Genomic DNA, 27,197 nt, shown 5'->3' with positions numbered 1-27,197 from the left:
CTAATGCGTTTATGGGCAATTAAATAGCACACGTCCACTAACACTGAGTACTATGTTTAGGTGTAAACTAAACACTATGCAGGCAATACAACACGTTAGAGCACTGCATCTAGCACAATCTACTGCCTAACAATAGGAATAGCTGATCTAGCTAAGCTATACAGAGTATAAATATATGTACAACGCTAGGACGTATATATATCCTCTACACACTGTAAATTTAACTAAACTGACTAGCCTTCCTGCTCTATCTATCTATCTATCTGGTAGAAAAGACACTGTCTCTATCTATCTCTCTCTCTCTCTCTGACTGTTCTTTTCTTTAACAAAGCTGCAACACACTAAGGCGGCCTTATATAGTGTGGGGCGTGTACTAAACCCCCTGAGCTATAATTGGCCAAAGCCACCCTGGCTTTGGCCAATTGTGGTTCTTCGTTTTTTGTGCGCCTTGTGATTGGCCAAGCATGCAGGGTCATGGTGCATGCTTGGCTAATCATCAGCGCGCAACCCTGCAGTGAATTATGGGCCGACGCGCGTCACTCGAATTTGGCGCGAACGAACCGTTTTGTTCGAAATTCGTCGAACGTACGAACAGACGATGTTCGAGTCGAACACAAAGCTCATCCCTATTCAGGAGGCCTTAAAGAAAGGTTTCTGCAATGCATTTCCAGACCCTGGGAGGTTACAAGTTCCTGGTGCTGGACGACATGTTGCTGAGGCTTCATTCAGTCAGAGGATGAGTGGTGAAGAAGGTGGACGGCTGACCGATGCCTTTAAACAATTTTTCAGTCCTTAGCGCCAAGGTCTGATCGGTTCAAGCAACCATCGCCAGTGTCTGCATTACATGGTGCAGGAATATCTAGGGGCAGGAGCAAACTTGGATACCTTTCCAACAGAGCATCCACTGGGTTACTGGGTCTTGAGGATGGACCACTGGCCAATAAGCAATTAAGCTTCTGGCCTGTCCGGCATCCAGCGTGCTTTCTGAACGCACATTCAGTGCTGCTGGAGGGTTTGTAACGGATCAAAGAGTGCGCCTGTCCAGAGACTCCGTTGATGGGCTCACATTTATAAAAATGAATCAGTCTTGAAACAGCAGCTATCAAGCACCTGATGCTGATGTAACTGATTGAATTTTCTATGGATGTGGGATCCCTTAAAGACTACCTATGCTGACTATCCTATTCCTCCTCAATCTTGATGATGCTAGCTTCCAACAATAGGTTTGGTTTAGGGCACCACCACCACCACCCAATGCCCAATTTTCCTGCCCCTGTTCAACAGGGGCATGTAATTAAAATGTTTCATATATTTCAACGCAGGGCCCATTCCTGCGCCCAACAAGAGTAACTGAGGGCTTACAGTGTTGTGGCACCACCAAAGGCCCAATTTTTCTGCCTCTGTTTAACAGGGGCATGTAATTGAAATTTTTGATATAATATTTCAACGCAGGGCCTGTTCCTGCACCCAAGAGTGAAGCCCTGTACACACGGGCCAGAATCTCGTCAGGGAAAAAAAAGTTGATTTTCCTGACTAGATTCTTGGCAAGAATCTCTTGCCGCCCGAGTGTACAGACACTCCTTTTAAAAGAACTGCGGTTCTTTTGAAAGGCAAGAACGCGGTGATGTCATCGCGTACAACGAGCATGCACTCGCCACATTTGATGCCGTCGCCGCCATCTTGCTGCACCCTACCTATGCCTAGGAAGCCAACGCGCATGTGTCGAAGTCATTTCGAGCATGCGCGGGTTTCCACGGCGACAGGTACTATAAGTATACACACTCTCGGGTTTCTCGGCAGGAAAACACTGACGAGAAAATAGCGAGCAGGTTTTCGATTTTTCTCGTCGAGATTTTGGGCAACGCTCGGTTGCTGAAAGCCTCATACACACGCTCGGTATACTCGGCAAGAAAGCTCTGCCAGCAGTTTTCTTGCTGGTTCTTGTTTAACAGGGGCATGTAAATACAATTTTTAATCAAATATTTCACAGCAGGGCCTGTTCTTGCGCCCAACAAGAGAATTTGGGAGGGGTTACAGTGGTCTGGCACCACACGCCATTTTTTTTGCTATTTTCATCTATTTTTCCGGGATCCGACAATACATTACAGCCACAAGCAGTTTTAATGAATGAATGAAAAACTTATATAGCGCAGCACATGCAAACTAAATCGCCTCTGGGCGCTTGTTGTTCCTGTCTCCTTTGATATCAAAAGAGATAAGTTTTGATCTTTCTCCTGAATGCTAAATGGTTTTCCTCAAACCGAATGCTGGTTGGTAAAGCATTCCATAGTCTAGGACCCTGGACAGCGAATCTTCTTTCTCCTTTGGACTTGTAATTGGCTTTCGGTATCTGAAGCAGATTTTGGTTGGTGGATCGCAGAACGCGATTGGAGTTGTGGGCTTTTATTTTTTCGCACAGATAATGGGGAGCGTTCCCATGGATACATCTATGCGTTAGGCAGAGTGCTTTAAAAGCAATTCTGTCTTTTACTGGCAACCAGTGAAGGGATCTCAGTTTTACATAACTTTTTTTTCATTTAGAAATGTAATTTTGCTGTGGCACTGTTATAAACATGGAAAAGATGCGCTACTTTATAGGCATACTAAGGACACCCCAGGCACAATATTTAAAGGAATATTTAATTTTTATTGTTGCACTTTAAGAATTATTAAAATCACTGCTCCCGAAAAAAAAAAAAAAAAAAAAAACGGGAGTTAGGCTTACCGGTAACTCTGTTTCTAGGAGTCTTCCAGGACAGCCTCTTGAGACCTTGGGCTCCTCCCTCCGGGACAGGAAACACGTACACCCTTTTCTTTACAAGGCAGTCCTCCAGGTCTCCTCCTCAGTTTGCCCGAGAAATACCTGAAGATCCAGAAAGACACAATCTACTAACACGTCGTTAGATCATTACCACAATACCAGTTCCTAAATTGACACCGGGTGGGAAAAACTCCGGCTGTCCTGGAAGACTCCTAGAAACAGAGTTACCGGTAAGCCTAACTCCGGTTTTTCTCTAGTCGTCTTCCAGGACAGCCTCTTGAGATGACAAGCAAGAAACTTACTCGTTTTTAGGGCGGGACCACTGTCTGGAGGACACTCCGTCCGAAGGCCTGATCTTTGTCTGACAGCAGGTCCAACCGATAATGTCATGCAAAAGGTTGAGTAAGATGTCCAGGCTGCCGCCTTACAGATCTCTTCCGGGGAAGCTCCGGCTCTCTCTGCCCAGGAAACTGCAACTGCCCGGGTAGAATGGGCTTTGACTGTAGGTGGTTCCTTACCCCCTAACTGATAAGCCTCAGTAATCAACATCCTAAGCCACCTGGCGACGGAAGATTTTGATGTCCCGTAGCCTTTACGGGCACCCGAAAAATTAACAAAAAGGGAATCACTAAGCCTAAACTCCTTTGTGATTTCTAAATAAAATAAAAGATTTCTTTTAACATCCAATAAGGACAACAATTCCCCCTCATCATCATCTGAAGAGGAATAAAGAGTTGGCAGGATAATATCCTGAGTTCTGTGAAAGGTCGATGCCACTTTAGGCAAGAAACTAGGATCCGTCCTAAGAATGACCCTGTCATTCAAAATTTTTAGGAAGGGCTCTCTAATAGAAAGGGCCTGTAGGTCACTAACTCTCCTGGCTGAGGTTATAGCAACTAGAAACGCTGTTTTTAACGTGACATGCTTTAATGAAGATTCCTCCAGTGGCTCAAACGGTTTGTTGGTAAGAGCTTTCAGTACCAGTGAAAGATCCCAAGTGGGGCAGGCTCTGACCCTAACAGGCTTGGACCTTGATAAGCTTTTGAAAAAAAAATTAACGAAACGATCTTGCTGAAGAGGAGTCTCCAAAAAAATACTTAAGGCAGCCGCCTGTACTTAAAGGGTGCTGATGGATAAGCCTAGCTCCACCCCTGCCTGCAAAAATTCCAGTACTGCTGGGATGTTAGGCCCGGCCAACCCCTGCTCTATCTTCCAGGAATTGAATTTCTTCCAGATCTTGGAGTAGATTGCCCTTGTTACTAGGGTTGTCCCGATACCACTTTTTTGAGACCGAGTACAAGTACCGATACTTTTTTTCAAGTACTCGCTGATACCGAATACCGATACTTTTTTTAATGTCATGTGACAGTGGCAGTATTTTTTTTTTTATTTTACTTTTTTTTTTTTTACAGTGATTTATTTTTATTTTTATTTTTTAGGGGGGGGGGTGAATTGTCAGTGTGTTTTTTTTTATTTATTTTTTAATATTTATTGCAATTTTTTTTTTTTTTTTTAATCAGCCCTGTTGGGGGGCTTTGGTGAGATATCAGGGGTCTTAACAGACCTCTGGCATCTCCCCTTTAAGACAGAGAAAAGGACTAGGGAAACAGATTCCCCAGTCCCTTTCTCAGCAGCCTCAGCTGAAATGAATGGAGGGAAGCTCCTCCATTCATAAACTGAAGCATCGTAAACACAGGAGGTTACGATGCTCAGTTATATGAATGAACAGAGTCGGTGATCACCGACTCTGTTCATTCGGAAAAAGTAGGAGCCGGGCTTAGCGGCTTCTACCTCCGCTCTCCCCCCTGACAGATTGAGGGGGGAGAGCGGCACGGACGGGGGGGGGGAATGCAGAGAGAACGGCACGGACTGAGAGAGATCTGGACGGGGGGGGGGGGGGAGTACTGCACGGATGGAGAGAGATCTGGGGGGGGGGAAGAACTGCACGGATGGAGAGAGATCTGGGGGGGGGGGGAGAACTGCACGGATGGAGAGAGATCTGGGGGGGGGGAACAACTGCACGGATGGAGAGAGATCTGGACGGGGGGGGAGGGGAGGAAAGAACTGCACGGATGGAGAGAGATCTGGGGGGGGGGGAGAACTGCACGGATGGAGAGAGATCTGGGGGGGGGGAGAACTGCACGGATGGAGAGAGATCTGGACGGGGGGGGAGGAAAGAACTGCACGGAGAGAGATCTGGATGGGGGGGGGGGAAAGAACTGCACAGAGAGAGATCTGGATGGGGGGAGGGAAAGAACTGCACGGATGGACGGAGAGAGATCTGGAGGGGGGGGGGAAGAACTGCACGGAGAGAGATCTGGACGGGGGGAAAGAACTGCACGGAGAGAGATCTGGATGGGGGGAGGAAAAAACTGCACGGACGGACGGAGAGAGATCTGGACGGGGGGGGGGGGAGAACTGCACGGATGGACGGACGGGGGAAGGGGAGGAGAGAGAACGTCACGGACAGGGGAAGACAACAGTGACCATGGGGGAGAGAAGATTTGCAACTCCCCTGCCTGCCCAAGTATCGGGTGAAGCATCGGGAACATTTCCCCGAGTACAAGTACTCGGGGAAATGCTCGGTATCGGTCCCGATACCGATACTAGTATCGGTATCGGGACATCCCTACTTGTTACCGGTTTACGACATTCCAGGAGGGTTTTAACCACCCTATCTGAAAAACCATGGGCCTTCAAAAGTTGCTCTTCAGAAACCAAGCGGTCTGTTTCAGACTCTTTATCTGAGGATGAAGGACTGGACCTATGGATAATAGGTCCTCTCTTTCTGGAAGCGTCCAAGGTGGATACAGGGCCAGTCTTTTCAGGCTGGCGAACCAAGGCTGCTTGGGCCAAAACGGCGTGACCATAATCAGGTCCGCAGGTTCCCTGAGAAACTTCCGAATCACCTTGGGGATTAACCTCACTGGGGGGGGGAAGGCATAGGCCAGGCTGAAATGCCAGGGATGGGCGAAGGCATCTATTCCCTTCGCTCTGTCCTGTGGGTGAATAGAGAAGAACACTAGAGTCTTCCTGTTCCCTTCTGCCGCAAATGGGTCCACCTCTGGTAGTCCCCAGAGAGACACTATTTGTTTGAATACTTCCCTGTCCAGAGACCACTCGTCTTGATTTATGGGTTGTCTGCTGAGAAAATCGGCCAGGGTATTTAGAGAACCCTTCAAGTGGACTGCCGAAAGGCACACTAGATTCTTCTCTGCCCAACTTAGAATTTGTGCAGCCGTTGCCTGAAGGGCTGGACTCCTTGTGCCCCCTTGCTTGTTTATGTAGGCGACCGTGGCAGCATTGTCTGTTCTCACTTGTAGGTGCTGTCCTACTAAACGGGACTTAAAGACCTGTATGGCCCTTAGAACGGCCAACAGCTCCTTTTGGTTTGACGACCGTAGGACTTCTGAGGAAGACCATCGTCCCTGGGTCCAATCTTCTTCCAAGTGGGCTCCCCAGCCCCTTCTGCTGGCGTCGGTGGTCAGCACCAAGGCTGCTGGAGGATCCCAGGAAAGACCTCTCTCTAGGTTCCCTCTGGACCGCCACCACCACAGATCTCTCTTGATGCTGTCTGGAATAGGCATTGAAAGGTCCAATCCCTCCCTCCTGCCATTCCAATGCTTGAGCATTAAGGGGCGTAGATGGGACCCGGCCCAGGGCACCGCCGGGAAACAAGCCGACATAAGGCCCAAAACTCTCATCACTTCTCTGATGTTGGTCCCCAGATTTGTCTGCAGCTGCGCAAATGCCCGCTCTAGCTTGAGAATCTTCTCCTGAGGAAGGAAAAGACCTGAGCGTCACTGGGATTTGGGGGTAGCCTGAGGAGGGTTAAACAAGATTCCTCCTCTACCTCGTCCCTTCTGGCCTGACCAGTGTTTTTTTAGGACAGGTATCGCTATCTTTCTGGTTCTGCTTGAACCCTCGAAAAAACCTTCTGTTCCCGTCTTTTTTCTTCCTTTCGGGAAAGGCTTTTTTCTTGTCCTGCGTTCTTTCCAACGCTTCTTGGAGGCCAGGCCCAAACAAATGGTCCCCCGAAAACGGCAAGCCGCAGAGTTTTAGCTTAGATGCGGCGTCCCCGGTCCAGGTCTTCAACCAGACCGACCTTCTGGCTGCGTTAACTAACGCCGCTGATCTAGCTGCCAGCTTCACAGATTCTGAGGAAGCATCTGCTAGAAAGCCGACTGCCTTCATGAGCAATGGAAATTATTTTAAAATCTGTTGCCTGGAAGTACCGGCTGTGATGTGAGCTTGGAGCTGGTTGAGCCAGCATTCCAAATTTCTGGCTACACATGTAGCCGCCAGCACTGGTTTCAGCGCTATAGTGGAGGCATCCCATGCTCTCTTGAGTAGGATTTCACCCCTTTTATCCATGGGGTCCTTAAGAGACCCTAGGTCATCGAAAGCCAGGTCAGTTCTTTTAGAAACCCTGACCAAGGGCGCATCAAGTTTCGGGACCTTGTTCCAGGGCTGTGATGCGTCATCCTCAAAAAGGAAATCTCGGTTTTAAAATTTCCTGCAAAAAAAGGCCTTTTTTCTGGCTGCTCACACTCCAGCAAGATTGCTTCTATAAGCGACTTGTGAACAGGAAAGACCCTGGTCTTTTGAGCACCGCACCCCTGGTATAACTGGTCGTGCTTAGATAACTGGACAGGTTCCTCTCGGATCTCTAAGGTTTCATCGTGTAGACCCGCCTGCCTCCTCCTTCTCTTGCTCAGACACCCCAGCCGTGGCTGCCAAGGATGGCGCACTAGAGGCCCTGTAAATGGGGGACGGCATTTGCACCCTGTCCATCATTCCCCTGAAGGACCTAAAGGTGGATGCTAGTTCATCCTTGACGGATGCTAAAACCTTGTGACATTCTGCCGAAGAGTCATCCTTAACCAAACTGGCGATGCACTCTGCACATAGAGGCTTTTTCCAGTTAGATCCTAATTTCTCCCCACATACAGCGCACTTTCTCTTAGGGGCTTCGACCGGTGTCTTGTCCTGAGCTTTGACCTGAAAGTAAACAAACAGCCAGGACAACAGTCCATCAGAAAATGTCCCCCTGACCATACACCACTGTGTTCATGTCAGCCAAAAGTGCGGGGAGTCCCTCCACCAAAAGGTTCCCCACCCAGGGAGGGAGAAAAATAATGGTCCTGAGAGTCTCAGACCTGGTCCCCCAGAGTAAGGAATGAACAGCCTCGCCACCTTACCTGGGAAATGCCGGAGGCGGTGGACCCGGAGTCTGTAGCCGCCCTCGCTTCCTCAATCAGTCCTGGTGTCCTGTGCAGCCCAGCTGCGTCTGTAACACACCACTCCGGGTGCCTACGTTCCCCTGCTGCGCCTGTGTCGGACGGGACCATATCCGGCGATGCCCCTTGATGATGCCGTTCCCTCTGACGCACTTCCGCCTCGTGGAACGCATCCACCCCGCCCCTCAGCGCCGCTCCGGAAGGAGGAAGTCTGCAGTGCAGAGCGGCATGGCTAAGCCAGCGTCACTCGCCACCGCCATCGCTGCTGTACCCTCGGCTGGAAATACCAACGCCGACCGTGGTCTCAGGTACTGGGGATAGGGGGGGTGCCAGTCAGCAAGGGTTCCCGCTCTCCCCGAGCGTTAAGGACAGCAGTGGGAATCGGTGACCTCCTCTTCCGACTAGGAACAGAGGGGTACCAAGGCAGAGAGGGAAGTCCAGCAGAATCTTAGTCCCTGACGTGCTCCTTCCCTTCTGGCAGGAAACACAATAACTGAGGAGACCTGGAGGACTGCCTTTTAAAGAAAAGGGTGTACGTGTTTCCTGTCCCGGAGGGAGGAGCCCAAGGTCTCAAGAGGCTGTCCTGGAAGACGACTAGAGAAAAAGAATGGGAAAGTGTCAAGAGGAACTCATCCACGGAAACCCTCCACGGTGTTGTGAGTTTTTGGTGCTATAGGTGACAGCTGTTGCCACTTGGGTACAGAACATTGGGTGTAGACCCAAGGCCCTTGTTCTGCATTGCTGGCTACCTGGTTGTTTTGTTTTCGGAGTCTGTTGATCTTATTCCTACTGTCCTAATGTGATCTGTGCCCTAACTCTCTCTTTCTGTATTTTATTGTTGTGAGCAATAAACTCACTTTTTTTCATTCAAAAAGTGACTAGCGTCCATCTTTTCTGCAACTGTCCACACCCATTATGCCGAAAAACCAGAAGCCTGAGGTGAAATGTCAGCCATCCCTGATGTTGGGGGTCAGGGGGGCGCTTACACTTGTAAAAGCGTACCTTTTTTCTGACTATGCACATTTTCGTCTTAAGCCTTGAGATTAAGTTGAAGGAGCCATGGATTCCATCATTTACATAGTACATGAGTGTTTTTTTGGACACATCTTTATCTAAGAAGAAAAAAATTAACCTGTTAACAAGAGCATGGGTGACGGCAAGTAAGACTTAAAGCATGCTCAGGATGACACCAGCAAGTTGTTTCCATGTGCACTACATACCATCAGAGCCCATCTGTTCAGTCAGCATGACTTTCTTAGCGATAATATTGACAGCCAAGTGTAAATGCAGATGCCACATAGTATCTCCCAGGCTCTGCAATAATTAGCACACCCGAGCTAGCAGGGAAATATTTATCCAATGCTGGATTTATCACTGAAGTCACCTAAAGAGAATTAAATAAAATGAGTACTGCGTTTATACATCCCCTGCATTAAGGTAAAAAAAAGTACCACCCATCCCGTCCCCCATTTTCCTATATACTTTCATATCCCGATCTAGCACTGTGCATGTCTTCAGCAGCAGACAAATCCTGTAAAGAGGGAGTGGGGGGGGGGGGGCGGGGCAAGCCCTGCTGTGCGTGTCTATGGATGCACACAGCCAGGCTTGGAAATGAGCCTGCAGGTGTGCCCCTATAGCAAACGGCTTGCTTTGGGGCATACACAGAAGAGGAGGGTAGTTCGAAAGCACCAGCAGGGGACCCCATAAGACGAAGTTAAAAGGACGTTGTGCAATGCAATTGCACAGAGCAGGTAAGCATAACTTGTTTGTTATTTTGATTAAACAAATGTATCCTTTATAGCCGCTTTAAAGGGGTTGTAAAGGTTAATTTTTTATTTTCTAAATAGGTTCCTTTAAGCTAGTGCATTGTTGGTTCACTTACATTTTCCTTCGATTTCCCTTCTAAATGTTTTTTTCTTTGTTTTCTTTGTCTAAAATTTCTCACTTTCTGTTTCTCCTCAGTAAGCTGTTCAGTAAGCGGTTCTGGCTGACTAACCACCGCTCAGCTGATGGTGGCAAGCTTACCGAGGAGAAAAAGGAAGTGAGAAATTCAGACAAAGAAAAAAAAAATTTAGAAGGGAAATCAAAAGGAAAAGGTAAGTGAACCAACAATGCACTAGCTTAAAGTAACCCATTTAGAAAATAAAAAACAAACCTTTACAACCCCTTTAAGTTGCTTATGAGACAATTGAACGTAAATATAACCATACTAATGTAGAAGCATTTTCTTCAACGCGATAAACACTACTCAATGCAAAATGGAGAAACCCCTCTAACTGACTCATTCCAAAAGCCATTTAGTTTACACAAGGATTTGCACAAGGATTTGCTACATATATTTGAAATTAGACACACTGGGAAAGTTGATGTCCTCATCCTGCTGGCAGGAGAAGGAGCACTCTAGGTAGACTAGAGGAATAGAGGAATAGGCATAAGATGGTGCCATACAGATAAAAAGAGCAACCATTGTGCATACATAAATGGCTTAATTGTCATATTCCATATTCTAAAAGGTTGAAACTTTAAGGTCCATCAAGACAAAATATTCTGTGTTCATTACAAACCTAAGCTAAGCAGGGAGGTAGGAAGCAGTCTACTTTATGGCACAAAAAAAATCTCACTCCAGCTCACTTTCCTAATATTTGAGTGCATTATATTTCCATTTAGGGATGAGCCAAACACCCCCTGGTTCGGTTCGCACCAGAACATGCGAACAGGCAAAAAATGTGTTCGAACATGCGAACACCATCCACACAAGTCTATGGGACACGAAACATGAAAAATCAAAAAAGTGTTAAATTTGTCAAGGTTAATATGCAAGTTATTGTCATAAAAAGTGTTTGGGGACCCAGGTCCTGCCCCAGGGGACATGCATCAATGCAAAAAAAAGTTTTTAAAAACGCCCGTTTTTTCGGGAGCAGTGATTTTAATGCTTCTTAAAGTGAAACAATCTGGTCTGGTATGAATATTTGCCCAATGACGTGGACGGGTGCCCCCCGCCCCCTCTTACGCGTTATGGGGGTTTCGTTCCCCGGCTTTCTCCAATAAATATTCATACCAGACCCAAAAGGTTCCTGGTAATGGACTGGGGGGGGGGGGACCCCTGATGTTGTTTTTCAATGACTTTGATCTGTATTGCCGGGACCCGACAATTCATGAATAGCCGCGAGTAGTTTTAAATTACTTTTTTCCTTTAGAAATTACATTTTGTGCAGGGACAGTTCTAAACACAAGAAACATGCGCTACTTTACAGGCATACTATAGACAGCCCCCAGGTACGAAATTTAAAAGGAATATTTCACTTTTATTGTTTCACTTTAAGCATTATTAAAATCACTGTTCCCGAAAAAACTGCAGTTTTTAAAACATTTATTTGCATTGATACATGTCCCCTGGGGCAGGACCCAGGTCCCCAAACACTTTATGACAATAACTTGCATATTTACCTTTAAAATTAACACTTTTGATTTCTCCCATAGATTTTTAAACGGGTGTTCCGTGGCTTTTCGAATTTGCCACAAACAACCCAAATTGGCGAACAGCCAATGTTCGAGAACATAAAGCTCATCCCTATTTCCAATTACACCAAATTTATGACCTTAATCCCAAGTCACAAACATAAAAGATTAAATCCTGTGGTTTAGCAGTTTGCGTGCCTACATTTTTCCCAATGTGCTTATGTTTTGAGTTTAACATAGACACACCATTAGACCCCTTTCACACTGGGGTGTTTTTCAGGCACTTTTGGGCTAAAAATAGCGCCTGTAAAGTGCCTGAAAAACGGCTCCCTTGCTGTCTCAGTGTGAAAGCCCGATTACTTTCACACTGAGGCGATGCGTCGGCAGGACTTTAAAAAAACTCCTGCAAGCAGCATCTTTGGATCGGTGAAGGAGCGGTGTATACACCCTTCCTCTACTGCTCCTGCCCATTGAAATGAATGGGCAGCGCGGCGGAACCACAAGCAAAGTGCAGCTCTGCGGCGCTTTGCAGGTGGTTTTTAACCCTTTTTTGCCCGCTAGCGGGTGAATACCTCCACAAAAACAACAATAAAGCACCGCCAAAAATTGCGTTGCTCTACTGCCGACGCTGCCCCCGCCCCAGTGTAAAAACAGCCTAAATGTTACTAAAATCATACTCCCCACGGATTCAGGTAAATGGCTACACAGTTCTCACTTTTGCACTTATGAGGTTAGGTATTAGCACAGACCACAAAATGACAACATACAGTATATGGAACAAAAGAAGAAGATCTAGACTTTAGATACTTTAGCAAACCCTGCAATCTGTTAGAAATTTCTAAGTTCCAAACATTTACGGTTCTTAGCAATTTAGCTGTCATTAATAATAATAATAATAATAATAATAATAATAATAATAATAATATCAGTCCATGTTGCCCCTAGCTAAGAATCACAATAAAGAGCATTTTTACCTCTTCAAACTTAACCATGAAATTATTGGATCCAGGAAAGCCGCCGCCAATGTCAAGTAAGTGAATGTTGAAGCCAAGTTCATCTCCCATATCAAAGACACAGCGAGCATCAGATATAGCTTGAACAAAGGCTTGTGGATCTCTGCTGCCACTGCCAACATGGAAGCTAAATAAAGAAAAGGGATATCATAAGATACAAGGTGTTGCTAAATAGTGGAGACCGGAGAAAAGACTGGACAGCCGCACTTCCACAAAATTCTTAAAAAGTTGCTTTTAATGGTAAAAAATTTAAACAGCACTACAAGTCACAGCAGACAGTGGGGTGCTAAAATGGTGGACCCTTAAACAAAGCTTTTTTTTTTTTTTTTTTTTTTTTTTTTTACAAAAGAAGGATTGAGTGACAGTACTATCAGGACCGCTGCTGTACCACTTAGCAGCCTCAGTGGACTCCTCTCCTGTGTATCATTGCCTGCCTGCCGCCACCGCTACTGCTGTTAAACTTGCAGCAGGGAAGAGGGGGGAATACAGAAGGTCTACACGTGGAGTGGGAGCTGCCCAACCTTTCAAATTTCAAGTGGGTGAAGGGTTGCTAGGAAGATAGATGCTCCTAGCAACCAATCACTAGCTTGTTAGCAAGAAGAGTTGATCAGCTTCCACCCTCAGTGCAGACCTTCAGTATTTTGTATCATCTGCCCTGCTGCAAGTTTAATAGCAGTGGCGGCGACAGCAGGTAGACAAGACAAGTACATACAGAAGAGGAGTCCACCCTGCTGTGCCTCCACCCTGTGCCCTGTTTTGTTTAAGGTAGTACTGTGAAGGGAACGGGCTGTAACTGCACTCGGAACTGTGATTTAATACGGGGTTGTGATAGTAAGGGGGATGTGTTTGGGGGAGTCTGATGTGAGAGGGGGGGGGGATCTGTGATACAGGGAGGGGAGTTGTGATGGCAAGAGGGATTGTGATGTGAGGCAGTGATGTAAAAGGGGGGCTGTTAAGTGAGGAGGGGGGTCTGTGATGTGAAAGAGGGGGCTGAGGGCACCAATGTAAAAGGGGATGTGATGTAAAGGAGGGCATGACGGGGATCTGCTGTGATGTAAGGGGGGTAAGTGGTTGCAAGTGGGGGCTGTGATGTGAGCGGGGGGGGGGGGGGGTCTGTCATGTAATTGAAGAAAGGGACTGTGATGTGAAGGATCTGAGTTACAGAACAAAAATGGGATTCGGACACCTGCAGGAAGAAAATAATACTGACCGGACCACTGTGAATTTTAATTCAACACCCCTGTCATAAGACTTTGAATGAATGAATGAATGAAATGAATGAAAAAACGTATATAGCGCGGCACATGCGAACTGAATCGCTTCTGGGCGTAATACTCCAGACCCATCTTAAACAAAGATTCGGCAAAAATGCCAAATTTTATGTGGAAAAAATCAGCTATTGAACAGATTGTAATCCAGACTACATGTAAATTATTACGCACCATCACTCCTGAGAGCTTTCAACTATTACACCATGGGCAAATACATATATTTATTCCTTCCTTCTCCATAAAATGTCCTAAAGTATTATCAGACCTTAACATTTTATAATAACAGTTTAAGTTTTTTATCTGTGTGTGGTTAAATTAAAGAGGGACTCAAACATCTATACCTTACGCCAATGACATCAATGTTCAATTCTTTAGCACGCTCCAGAAGCAACCTGCTTGTTTTAAGTGTGGCACCAAACTTCACACTAAGCTGACATACAGCCTTGGAGTCATCTGTGGCTATTCGCAAAACAAGCCTGAAAAAAAAAAAAAAAAAGAAGCAGATACTTCCATTATAGCCAAAGAAAAACTGTTAAACATCTCACTTTTGATCCAAATAAAATAAAATTGACTTGTTATGGTACAATATAAAGTCTTCAGGAATTTAGTAGTATTTCTCCAGCCATTTGCCAACATAACAGCTCTAGCATACCACAGGAGATCAGGCCTGTGCCAAATAAGTGTATACACTCCCAAAGCAACTGTAGCTTCCTCTACTAGGCTGCTAGAGGCAGTTTTTTTGCAGCCAGTGCAGGTAAATTTAGGCAGGCCTGTTTGTTTTTGATATGGGCGCTGGGAGTGGTTTGAGAGCAGCAGCAGCAGTTGACTGACATATGACTTCACCTCTCTGGCACCCATACTTGCCAATAGTCCAGATTTTCCCAGGACAATCGCGATAATTGGACCCTAGTCCCGAATGGAGCTTGTCCCAATAGAAATCCCTGGATTTTGCTTTTGTACCGGCAATCAGGACTGTTTTTTGGCACAGTAGCAGGCTCCAAAAACATGACCACGACTCAGATCCTAGCAGGTCTCTTTCCCTGTGTGTTCAGTGGAGAGGGAAGGGGCGGGGCCTCCAATCTGTGCAGCCAATTAGCTTCTCTATTCAGTGTACAAGTAGACAATTGACTTGTATATTGATGCCGATTAGCTACACAGATCGGAAGCCCCTCTGCTATGACTAGAAATGGAGGGGCGTCGCTGGGCACATGTAAGGAGGGGCTCCGCTGGGCACACCTGATGTAAGGAGTGGAGGGACTCTGCTGAGAACATGTAAGGAGGGACTCCGCTGGGCACATGCAAGGAGGGACTCTGCCTAGCTGTCCCTGCCCACACAGCTGGTGTAGTGGTCCGAGGATTTGAAATCCCCCTCTTCCCCTCCTTTCTGTAGGGCTTCTGGGAAAGACCAGAGCGACTCCAATTGGTGAAATCGTAAACGTTCCAGCACTGACCAATTAGAATCACTCTGATCTATCCTGGAATCCCTAGGGGGAGGGAGAGTGGGGAATTTCATATCCCCAAACAATTACAACGGCTTTGTGGGCACTGACAGATAATCACCCACAAAAGGTAAGTACAGGGACTGGGGGGTGTGGAGAATGTAAGGTGTTAGTTCACATTTTCATTCAATTTTTCTGTTAAAAGGGAAACTTAAAGGGGTTGTAAAGGTAAAAAATGTTTTCCCTAAATAGCTTCCTTTACCTTAGTGCAGTCCTCCTTCACTGACCTCACCCTTTGATTTTGCTTTTAAATGTCCTTATTTCTTCTGAGAAATCCTCACTTCCTGTTCTTCTGTCTGTAACTACACACCATAATACAAGGCTTTCTCTCTGGTGTGGAGAAAGCCTCTTGAGGGGGCGAGCAGAAGTTTATATCATTTAGTTCCTTACTTGGCATTGGGGTGATTCTTGGCCACTTTCATTAGTTCCCCTTCGCTATCAAATGTCATCTTCTTAACACCACAGCTTGCTGCGTATTTTATCTCTGAAATTTGTTTACATGGGTTGGCATAAATGATTCTCTCTGGTTGGACACCAATGTTCTGGATAAGTTGAATTTCAGCCTGAGGAAAAATGGAAACATTAGAACACATATGGCATTTATAAAAGAAAACTGTAGATAGATTTTTCTCTTGGCTCGTGTTCTATTACACACCTTGCTGGCACAATCAAATCCTGCCCCCAAATTGGCTATTGTCTTCACAATGGCTTTGCCGTCGTTACATTTAACGGCATAAAATGGAGTTACACGTGGAAGTGCTTTAAGCCACCGGATACGTTTCTTTACAATGTCACCAAGATCAGCTACATAAAAAGCCTCCTTGTCATCCTGGAAAAATGCAAGAAATTTACTAAGGTTAGACATTTCAACAGTCATTACATCTGCAACCAAGCCTCTATAAAACATTACTTGAGATACTTACAGACAAGGAAACTTCATTGATTTTCTGTTCCAGGATGTCCCGGGCAGTGAATCCTTCCTTAAGGAAGCTAAAGTCAAAGCTATTCATTCTATCAGAGTCACAAGCCCAATTAATGAAGAATGCCACAAACTGTAAAAGAGAAGACAGGCATGGAAGAGATGGTGTTTCATGCAAAGAGGGCCTCAGCTTTGCTCCCAAGGTGGTTGTTTGATGATAACGAAGCCCCTCAGATAGCACAAGATGTACTTCCAACAAAATATCTATTGTTCTTTGTTGTTGGGCTGATGGTGTTCTGCATAATAAAGCCACCAAAATGCAATTAATTCAATCAACATAGCAAGAACCAGCATGTCATAATATGCAGCAGAAACCAAATATATTTCAACCAGCCAACAATATATCTTACTGTATATTACCAATCCTAGGAAGTGAACACTTCTTAACCACTTGACCACTGGGCACGTAAACCCACTTAATAACCAGACCAATTTTCAGCTTTCGGTGCTCTCACAATTTGAATGACAATTACTTAGTCATACAACATTGTACCCAAATTAAATTTTCGTCCTTTTTTTCCACACAAATAGTTTGGTGGTATTTAATCACCGTTGGGTTATTTTTTGCGCTATAAGAGAAAAAAGACTGAAAATTCTGTAAAAAAAAATGAATTTTTCTTTGTTTCTGTTATATAAAATTTAGCAAATTTAGTATTTTTTCTTCATTCTTTTGCATAAATGTGAAAGATGAAGTTACGCCGAGTAAATAGATACCCAACATGTCACCCTTCAAAATTGCACACGCTCGTGGAATGGCGCCAAACTTCGCTACTTAAAAATCCCCATAGGCGACGTTGCAGGGTATTTTGGGGTATTGCAGAGTATGGGGGGTATTGCAGAGTATGGGGGGTATTGCAGAGTATTGGTGTTATTGCAGAGTATTGCACAGGGAGGGATGGATGGCTGGATCTGTGACTGCATTTGTCACAGATCCAGCCCACAGCAGCTGCTGCTGCATCCGCTCTCTCCTCTCTCACACTGTACCGTTCGGTACAGAGAGGGGAGGGAGGAACCGGCGTCATCACATGACGCCGGTTTGTTTACAAGTGATCGCTCCGTCATTGGACGGAGCGATCACGTGGTAAACCGCCGCTATCAGCGGCGATTTACCGTGATCCATGATCCACGGACATTCCCATGTGCGCGCCCCAGAGGGCGCGCGGGAGCGCGATTCTGGGAGGACTCCCAGAGTTAAGCAACCGCCTTGTAGACGTATTTCCTCTATAGGGCGGTTGTTAACTGGTTAATATCTCCCTCTTTCTGCGATTGCTCTCTACAGGTGTCTGGCCTCCAGGTCTTTAAACAAGTTACTTCGATTCACCATCATGAGGAATGTATAATTGGTCCAGAGCCCAATGGTATCTTTCTCACAAAAGTGATTGGATGCAACGGAAACTTCTCTGATGTTCCAACATGGGTGTACACCGGAATGCTGTCTGTCGGGATACTGGGTGTTGATATCCTGTAAAACAAGCATAACCAGATATGTATGTATCTGCACAGAAATGACCAGACTAATCACTGAAAAAAGCAAAAAGTGGTTTATTACCCACTTAAGGACTAGAAGGATTTGCCCCTAGACTGCATTCACACCTGAGCGTAGCGTTTTCAGCGATTTTTGCAGCGTTTTTTTACCGCGTTTTGTCACGATTTTTGCAGCGTTTTTTACCACGATTTTGGACAGGTCTGAGGTTGCATTCACACCAGTGTTGCCAACCTACCAGATTGAAATTTACTGGCACGACACCCGAAATGTACTGGTGCAGCCACGTTTTTACTGGCATTTCACAAAAGTTACTAAATTAAATTTTTAGGTGCAAATTTCAGTATTTAGGCTACAAACAAGAACGTTAGGCAAATAGCAATGTGATTTAAGGTAGATATTAAGGTAAAAAAAAAATATTTTTGTTATTTTCGATATAAGGGTAAATTATTTAGTCATATGACCCCCTGCCTCCATCCCCCTTTGCCACCAACACCCCCTGCCTTCAACCCCCTCTGCGGTGCCACAATCTCCCTTTGCCTCCAATCTCCCCCAGGCCCCCTGCCTCCAATCACCCCCTGCCTCCACCCCCCTCTGCAGTGCCACCAACAACCCCTGTCTCCATCCCCCACCCTCTGGGATGCCACCATCCCCTTCTGCGGTGCCACCAACACCCCCTGCCTCCAATCACTCCCTGCCACCAACACCACCTGCCTCCAATTTCCCCCTGCCTCCATCCCCCTCTGCGATGCCACCGCAGCCACCATCACCCCCTGCCTCCAATCTCCATACGCAGTTCCAAGCCAAACCGATCTCGGCTATTTTTACTGGCACATTCCCGCAACCACGGACATTAACGAACAGGGGAAAAAAGTGCCAGTTTTTACGAACTGTGCGTATAAATACTGACGGTTAGCAACACTGATTCACACCTGAGCATAGCGTTTTGTCGCGATATTTGCGGCGGGTTTTACCGTGATTTTTGCGGCGTTTACCGCGTTTTGTCGGAATTTGGACAGGTCTAGGGTCACCAACGTTAAAAACAGAAAAATGCCCAAATACGCTCAATTCGAGCGACAAGGGTCCAGAACTTGTTTGAGCTTCAGGCGTTCGTTTTGGAGTGGAGATGTGAACCATCTCCATTGAGAATAATGTATTTTTTCCCCCTCTAGCGTTTTGGAGCTTCATGCTTCAGGCGACAAAACGCTCAGGTGTGAATGCAGCCTGAAAGGATCACCAATGTTAAAAAGCAGAAAAACGCCCAAATCTGCCTAAAAAAAAAAAAAAGTCACAGAACTTTTTTGAGCTTCAGGCGTTTTGGAACTTTTGGCTTCAGGCGTTTTGGAGTGGAAATGTGAACCATCTCCATAGAGAATAATAGATTTGTTTTTCCCCTCCAGCGTTTTGCAGCTTCAGGCTTCAAGCTACAAAATGTTCAGGTGTGAATGGGGTCTTAATGACCAGAGCACTTTTTACAATTTGGCACAGCTCTGCTTTAACTGGTAATTACGCAGTCATGCAATGCTGTACCCAAACACAATGGCCCGGATTCACAGACACTGGCGCATATTTATGCCGGCGTATCGTATCTTTTTTAGGCTACGCCGGCGTAGCGCAGAGCGCCAAGCACAGTATTCACAAAGCACCCGCCCCCAAATCTACGCTGGGTTTCCTCGGCGTAAGCCAGCGTAGGTGGAAGTGGGCGTGAGCCATGCTAATGAGGCGTGACCCCATGTAAATGATGTACTGAGCGTCATAAAGATACGATAATGTACGGCGCATGCACCGTCCCGTGGATGCAACCCAGTGCGCAGGCGCAGAATCACGTCGAAATTACTCCCTAAGATTCATTGAATCACTGCCTACGACGTGAACGTAACCTACGCCCAGCCCTATTCACGTACTACTACGTAAACGACGTAAAATACGACGGCTGTTCCCTGGTCCATACCTTTGCATGAGTTGCGCCTCATAGATGGGGAATAACTATACGTCGGACATAAGCCTTATGCAAACCGCGTATATTATGCGCCGGGCGCAACTACGTTCGTGAATCGACGTATCTCCCTCATTTGCATATTTGCAATGAGGCGGCCAGCGTAAATATGCGCCCACGATACGCCGACGTAGGAAAGTTACGTCGGTCGGAAGAAGCCTATATTGAGGCGTATCTAGTTCTGTGGGCACAGCGCACAGATACGACGGCGCATAGTTACACTTACGCGGCGTATCTCGAGATACGTCGGCGTAAGTGCTTTGTGAATCCGGGCCAATGCGTTTTCTTTTTTCCCATATTTACAGCTTTCTTGTGATTTTTATTTTTTGCAACTTTTTTTCTACTTTTTGTTATAAAAAAAATACAAACTCAATTTTAGTCATACATTTAGGCCAAAATGTATTCAGCCACATGTCTTGGGTAAAAAAGCAAAAGTTATAGCGTCTACAAACTATGGTAGATTTTCTAGAATTTACGCAGCTTTGAGTTTATCACTGCCTATCTAATTTCTTGAGGCGCTAAAATGGCAGGGCCAAAATGTCCCCATTTTGGAAAGTAGATACCACAAGGAAATTGCTGAAAAGCTCATTGAATATTATATTTTTTGTCACAAGTAATTGAAAAGTTAAAAAAAAAAAAAGGTTTTACTCAAAGTTGTCACTAAATGAGATATTGCTCACACATGCCATGGTTATATGTGGAATTACACCCCAAAATACATTCTGCTGCTTCTCCTGAGTACCGGAGGCCCTGAAATGTCAAGATAGCACAAAACCCCCCAAATGACCCATTTTGGAAAGAAGACGCCCCAAAGTATTTGCTGAGAGGTATGTTGAGTCCATGGAATATTTTATATTTTGGCACAAGTTTTAGGGAAAATTACAAAATGTTTTTATTTTTTACACAAAGTTGTCACTAATCGATATATTGCCCACACATGCCATGGTCATATGTGGAATTACACCCCAAAATACCTTCTGCTGCTTTTCCTGTTTACGGGGATACCACACGTGTGAGACTTTTTGGGAGCCTAACCACGTACGTGAAAACCAATCACCGTATTCAGGATTTTTAATACCGCGTACACACACGACCGTTTTTCAGGTTCTAAAAAATGACTTTTTTAATGTCATTAAAAATGATCGTGTGTGGGCTTCAGAGCATTTTTCACGATCTAAAAAATGGGCATTAAAAATTTCGAACATGCTCTAATTTTTCACTACGTTTTTAAGGTTGTTGTTTTTAAGGTTGTGTGAGCTTTGACGTGAAAAAAACGTGCATGCTCAGAAGCAAGTTATGAGACGGGAGCGCTCGTTCTGGTAAAACTAGCATTCGTAATGGAGATAGCACATTCGTTATGTTGTAAATTATTGCATCGTGTAATGCAGTGCATTCTTTTCTTAATTTTAATGCTACACTAATTCAAATCTTTTGCTGCGGATATTCTCACATAATTATGACAAGCTTGTTACTTTATTATGACAAGCTTGTTACTTTATTATTTATTGTTATCTCATGAATATTATTGATTTTTTGGAAGCCAGATCTCCTTCTAAAAAGTTTTCTGCATATTTTAAATCTTTTAATGTAGATCTTTTTTTGGTTATTAACTGGATAATATTTTAGACTGCTTTCCATTGATTGGTTTTATTTTGGAGTGTGTCAAGTTACCACAACAACATTAATATTTAGTATAATTTACCCACAAGGAGGTTAGTGTCCCTTGTTAATTAGAAAATATTTTTTTTTTAAATGTCCCTGCCTACTCACTAGCAAACTCTCTATTTTTAATAAAAAACACATGGTCAAGTTTTGTCAGAAATCAAAAAATCCATTTATTCTGGTTCTACATAAAATAAAGGCTTAAGGCAAACAAAAAAACTCAGGTAATAAAAACAAAGAAGCCAGGAAGGCAGCACTGGAGAGCCTGCTTGAATTTGTGCAGACACAGATGCCCACAGCAAACAACCAAGGATGTCAACAAAAAAAATTGGGACCATGAGAGAATCACATTTCTGTTAATTTCCTGGATTTGGTTTTAGCCTTCCCTGTAGTCTTCCCTGCAGCCCTTGATAACCGGAGTCTTCAGAGGCTGTGTCCCTGGAGTAGAGGTTGTGGCAAGAGCAGGAACAAGAGCAGGATCAGGAATAGGAGCAGGAGCAGGAGCAGGAACAGGAGGAGCGATCCGCACAATGTCTGTGTCGTCATCCAGCTTCCCTAACATGGAAGACGAAGACGAAGACGAAGCTACGCCAGTGCGCATGGCGAAACGCGTTGACGTCACCTGAAACAACGTGATCACGTGACCCCGGAGGTTCGTTTGGCTGGACGGAGGACGGAAACTCACGAGCATCAGCTCCGGATGGATGGCCTTGCTCGATCCGTAAGTGGCGCCTGATGCCTGGAGCTGCCATACGGCACAAAAGGAGACCTCAAGCGGATCTTTATCCACGGATGAATGCACCTTACTGAACCTGATACGGCATGTCACTGATGTGACAACTGCACATCGTGACTAACCAGCCAGCAAGTAGTTGAGCACCAGAGTGGCCCTGACAAAAAGCTGCATCTCATGGATGGACTTATCCAATTACCTTAACAGGCAGCGGACTGGTAATGTATTAGCCTCCCTTCAATGGGACGGCCAGTCATGTCATCTCTCTACACTTTTACCAGCAACTATCCTTGAATCAGGTGTTCGGTTTAGTACACAAATACAGGCTGGATTTCCTCCTATGTATGAATGATCCCGTTTCTCCTTTGTTTGGCATATCAATTTAACTGCCTAAATACATGTTCATGATTCTGAACTAACTACTGGTGTGTCTATATATACTAACCAATGCCAGGCAATCCACTTGTGCCCTGCCAAATGTCACATTGACAAATGATCAATATCCAGTTGTTCTATACTATTATATTTTTTTACCAACCATTACTATTTAATTTCTTTATTGTCAAAACTTCTGAATACTGAACTCTTTGTGAACTAACAAATCATCAAGCGCAAAGTCGACCAACAAGATAAGCATGATACATGCATATCCATCCTAAACACACCTAACCCTCCCACCGTCCATCCCCCACCAAGCCAGTGTTCAGCCCCACCATCTATTATTGACACCCCATTTGATCTTGCAGAGTGGATAATCATTGTATTTTCCTCTCATTTCACTAACTTGTTTATTGCATTAAAAATTCATATTTACTTGAGTGTCAATATATGATAGGTCTGAACACCACGTGTCCGGATCACGTTTTCTGTTAAATGTTTGTCCCTGTCTTGTCTTCTAATTCTTAGTGTTTATTCGTAAATTTTAAGGTAGCCACATTCAATATATCCTTATGGCAACCTAAATACTCATTATGTAACTTGTAATATTTAATGCTTATCTTTCATATTTTTGATACAAATAAATTTATTTAAATGTATCTTTGTTTTTTCCATTGATCATTACAGTGTTGCCTATAGTAATCCCTTTAAGCCTTACTGGCTGATTTCCCTCCTTTTTCTCCATCCCCCCATCCTTTCTTCTAAATTTCCCTTCCCCGCATTCATTCTATTTATTTTGTTATTCCCTAACATGGCCATGTTTATAGCCTTAAAAATCAGTGTTTCACAAGACGCTGGCCCATCTCCATATTTTGCAGCTTGTTGGCAATTAGGGCTGCAAATCCCTCTTTTGCAGTGGGGGGCTCTCGGAGGGCCGCAGTAGCCTCCCTAATAAGGGCCTGTGTCTCCTCCTCCATTTGCAGAATCCTCCTGGCCCTTTTCGCTGGAGTGCGGAGAAGAGGAATCTGCGACATTGTGTGCTGCCGTGCATCCTGTCTCTCACTGGGGCCTGCCTCCTCCTGTCTCCCAGTGGGCTCTGCCTCCTCCTGGCTTTGCTCTGTCTGTGTAGAATAAAAAAAGGTACATAGTTAATTTTTTGTCTTCATCTATCGCACATTTTTCAACTCATGACAGATTGAATGCTAATAAATATTAAAGACAATCATTCTGACCCCTGCATTTTTCATTCTTGTCCCCATCATGTTTGGCCACTACTGTCTATTGATATGTCCAACACTTTTTGTTCAATACTTACATTTTGAGCACTAGTAACATCAATTTGACATCATTATACTTTTAGTACAGAAAATCGTGAGGAAATTACAATACCTGGCTCCATGTGTCACAATCAGGCTCCTCCAGGAACTCCGGTTGTTCCTCCGAAGATGGCTGCTCTTGGCTGCAGGGAAGGCTGGAGGGTTGGCTGGAGCTACTTCTGGGGGGGGGAAGGGTTGAAAGGGATTCCCTCGACTCCAGATGATCATCCAGGAAATGGAGTTGGCTGTAGTACCATAGGTTTGGCTTGTATATTTGATCAGCAGCTGCTCCTGACCTCATTGATTTCATGACTAGCGCTCGTTGAGTGCGATATGTGCCCCTAAAAGGTCCCAATTTTTTAATTCACATCCTTGATTGTTGCTGTGGGGATCTTTGTCTTTACAAATGCAAGCAGGCTCTCCAGTGCTTGTTTCTTGGCTTCTTTGTTTTTATTGAGGTTGCTTTTTGTCTGCCATAATATTGTCAGATCCCTCCATCTCTGCACAAACTCAGTCATAAACTCATGATCTTTGAAAGCATGTATGATTTCTGCAAGTCAAAATCAATACAAAAAAGCTAATGTCAGTCAAGCGCATGCGTGAAGCTCCGCACGTTTTCCCCGCCCCTGACGTTCGTTCTAGTACTTTCCCCGCCCCTTCTCGGTCGTCTAGTGCAAGACAACATGGCAGACACTCGGCAAGTGGCAACCTCAAGCCAGGAGCGAACCCAGGTGGAACCACACACCAGATCCTGGAGATACAAGGCCACAAGCATGGCGTTTAAGGAAATGGTGGCAATATTGAGGTAGGGAGGATTATGATGCTAAACATGGCCGGCCCATACAAATACCCTAATAAGGTGAAGGCCCAAATAATGGACAAAGTGGTCAAAACAAATTTGGGGTGTGCAGATCAAAGGAACAGCTCAGCAAAAGATGGTCTGACATAAAGTTGAGGGAGCCGGAGCAATACCAGAAAATTAAAAGAGTCATTAGAAAACGTAAGTAAATTTTCCTGTGTACTTCAGATTAGTATTTTAATATTATGGTGCTGCATGTGCTTTTTCTTTCATGTAGTACAGTTCAAGCTGTCAAGTTTCATGTTTGTGGGCACAATAATTGGTCGTAGGAATCTTCGTTCATTCGCTCACTAATAATAAAATACGATCTTTTTGTCTGCGGTGCAGGTCTGCAGTTACGATTTGGACATCTAGTCACACGGCTCTCTGTGCGATCGAGATTGAGTCTACACGTTACGCATGCAGTCCTAGTGCCGGGTAGGCACTCATACAAGTAAGGGGCCATTCAGCTTGTTTTTAAAATGATGTTTTATTAAAGCGGTAATACACTATAGACCGCTTCTTGTTTTTTGTGGATGCAATTCTGGGATATCATGAGTACCAGCATCGTGGCAGTGTCAGCGTTTGGTGTATAGTGTACAGGCACTGAAACCTGTTCTGCCTTGCAGACCTACTTTTTCATTAAAGTGGTCCACAAAATCTGGTAAGCGCATTCCCTGTTAAGAGCACGTCGGGTGAAATTTATGGTGGAGGCTGCATTTATCACCAGGATTGATTGCATGATCACTTATTGAAGTATCCTGTGAAGACGATCCCCTACGAACTGTGTTTACCATATTGTGTTAATCAAGCGACACAATATTTCTCACATTTTTTTTTCTTCTCACATTTTTTTTTCTATTATTTTGTTGTATTTTTTCACGGACGTTAATCTGTTGGTTTATTTGTGTACACTGAAGATATCTCTAGATAGAGATTTATTGATTGTTGGATCCATATGCAATAGAGTGTTTATTATAGTATTATCACCCTGACATTTGGGGTCCTCCCAGCTGGTGTGTCCCAATTGTTAGGATTATTCACAACGGGTGATTTACCTCACTAGCGCCCTCTCCCACATCTCTAGACAATTATACCACACTTACAAAAAGAATGATTCATATTCCTCTTTCAGGCCTCAAATCTTTTTGACTCAAGTATCCCTTTTGTTACAATCTCATAGGGCATCAAAGAGCTTCCAGACAGGAGCCTAGAAACCCCACACCTCCTACCCAAGACCCACCCCCGCGGGATGTGGAGGAAGAAGCGGAGGAAGTCAAAACTGGCACCACAACAGGTCAGTGTCATACACCACAGCTTCAGGTAATATATGTAGGCCTGCATATTTATAATACATGGTGTGTTTCAAAATTTTAGGAGCTTTTCTGGCTGCTGACCAATTTGACTCACAGCGCCCAGATGTTTATTGGTGAAGTTATGGCCTGCTCTGCTGACCTGGATGACATCAACACAAGCTTGGTGCATATAAGACAAAAGACGAAGCAGGTGGAGCAAAGGATAAAATATGTGATTGATGTTCTTGGGAGGGTTTAAAAAAAAAACATAATATTTTATACTTTTAATTTTGTTTGTTGGTAATGTTTTAATTGTTTTTATTTGAATTTTTAGTTTTACTTGCTAAAACGCATGAACAATGTAAAACTTTTAAAAAGTTACATTGTTCATGCGTTAACAAGAAAACAAATTTTCGATTCTAAAAAAAATAAAAAAATAAAAATCTATTTTTACAAAAACAAAATAAATATATTTTTGGGGAAAAAAAATCTTTCTAAAAAAAAATATTTAAAAAAAATAACAAAAAATTAACCCCAAAAAATTACACATTTAAAATGTGAAAAAAAAAATGTTTTAAACTCAACAATGTGTGGCTTCTTATATCAATGTTGCCTAAAAGAACAAATAAATATTTGTAGTGTTTACATTGACAATGATGGGTATTTAGTAAATGAAAATACACATGACACTAGGATAACCTAGGAGAAAGATAAAAGAAACCCATTTAAAAAAAACAAAAAATAAAACAGACTTTCATTACAAAAAAAAAAAAAAATTGACATTTTTACTCAAACATCATCAGGCCAATTGCCCCCCTACCCATAAAATAATCCACATATTGTTGCTGGGCATCACGGGCGCTTTGGGGGGCCAAGCCTGTAGGGCCAGCTTCATGGGCCGGCAACGCCATTTGTGATTGTTGAATGGCCTCATCAGGCCCAATAAATGTTAAATAATTTGTAGAATTTTTCTTTAAAAAGTTATGTAGAATGCAACAGCATATTATTACATGGTTCCATTTGTACTCCGCAAGGTTAATGGAGGTGAGAAATAAGCGGAAACGGCTGGCCATGATGCCAAAGGCATTTTCTACCACCCTTCTGGCTCAGGCCAGCCTATAATTAAACACCCTCCTCTCAGGGGTGAGGGTTCTTTGGGAAAAAGGCCTCATCAGGTGGGGACCCAACGCAAACGCCTCATCTGCAATAAACACGAAGGGTAGTCCCTCTTCGTTCAACGCTGCAGGTGGCAATGCCAGGTCATCCGATTGGAG

At 44.4% G+C, this 27,197-nt stretch overlaps 1 pseudogene; it reads right to left on the bottom strand.

Annotated features, from left to right (window-relative positions):
• Positions 1–21,964, bottom strand: part of LOC120935634 — a 31,587-nt pseudogene extending 9,623 nt beyond the window's left edge.
• Between the last annotated feature and the right edge of the window lie 5,233 nt (positions 21,965–27,197).

The sequence above is a fragment of the Rana temporaria genome, chromosome 4 (genome assembly GCF_905171775.1).
Source record: "Rana temporaria chromosome 4, aRanTem1.1, whole genome shotgun sequence".
In the NCBI taxonomy this organism is placed as follows: domain Eukaryota; kingdom Metazoa; phylum Chordata; class Amphibia; order Anura; family Ranidae; genus Rana; species Rana temporaria.
The sequence above is the reverse complement of the archived record's forward strand: the minus strand, read 5'-3'. Positions and strand labels throughout refer to the sequence as shown.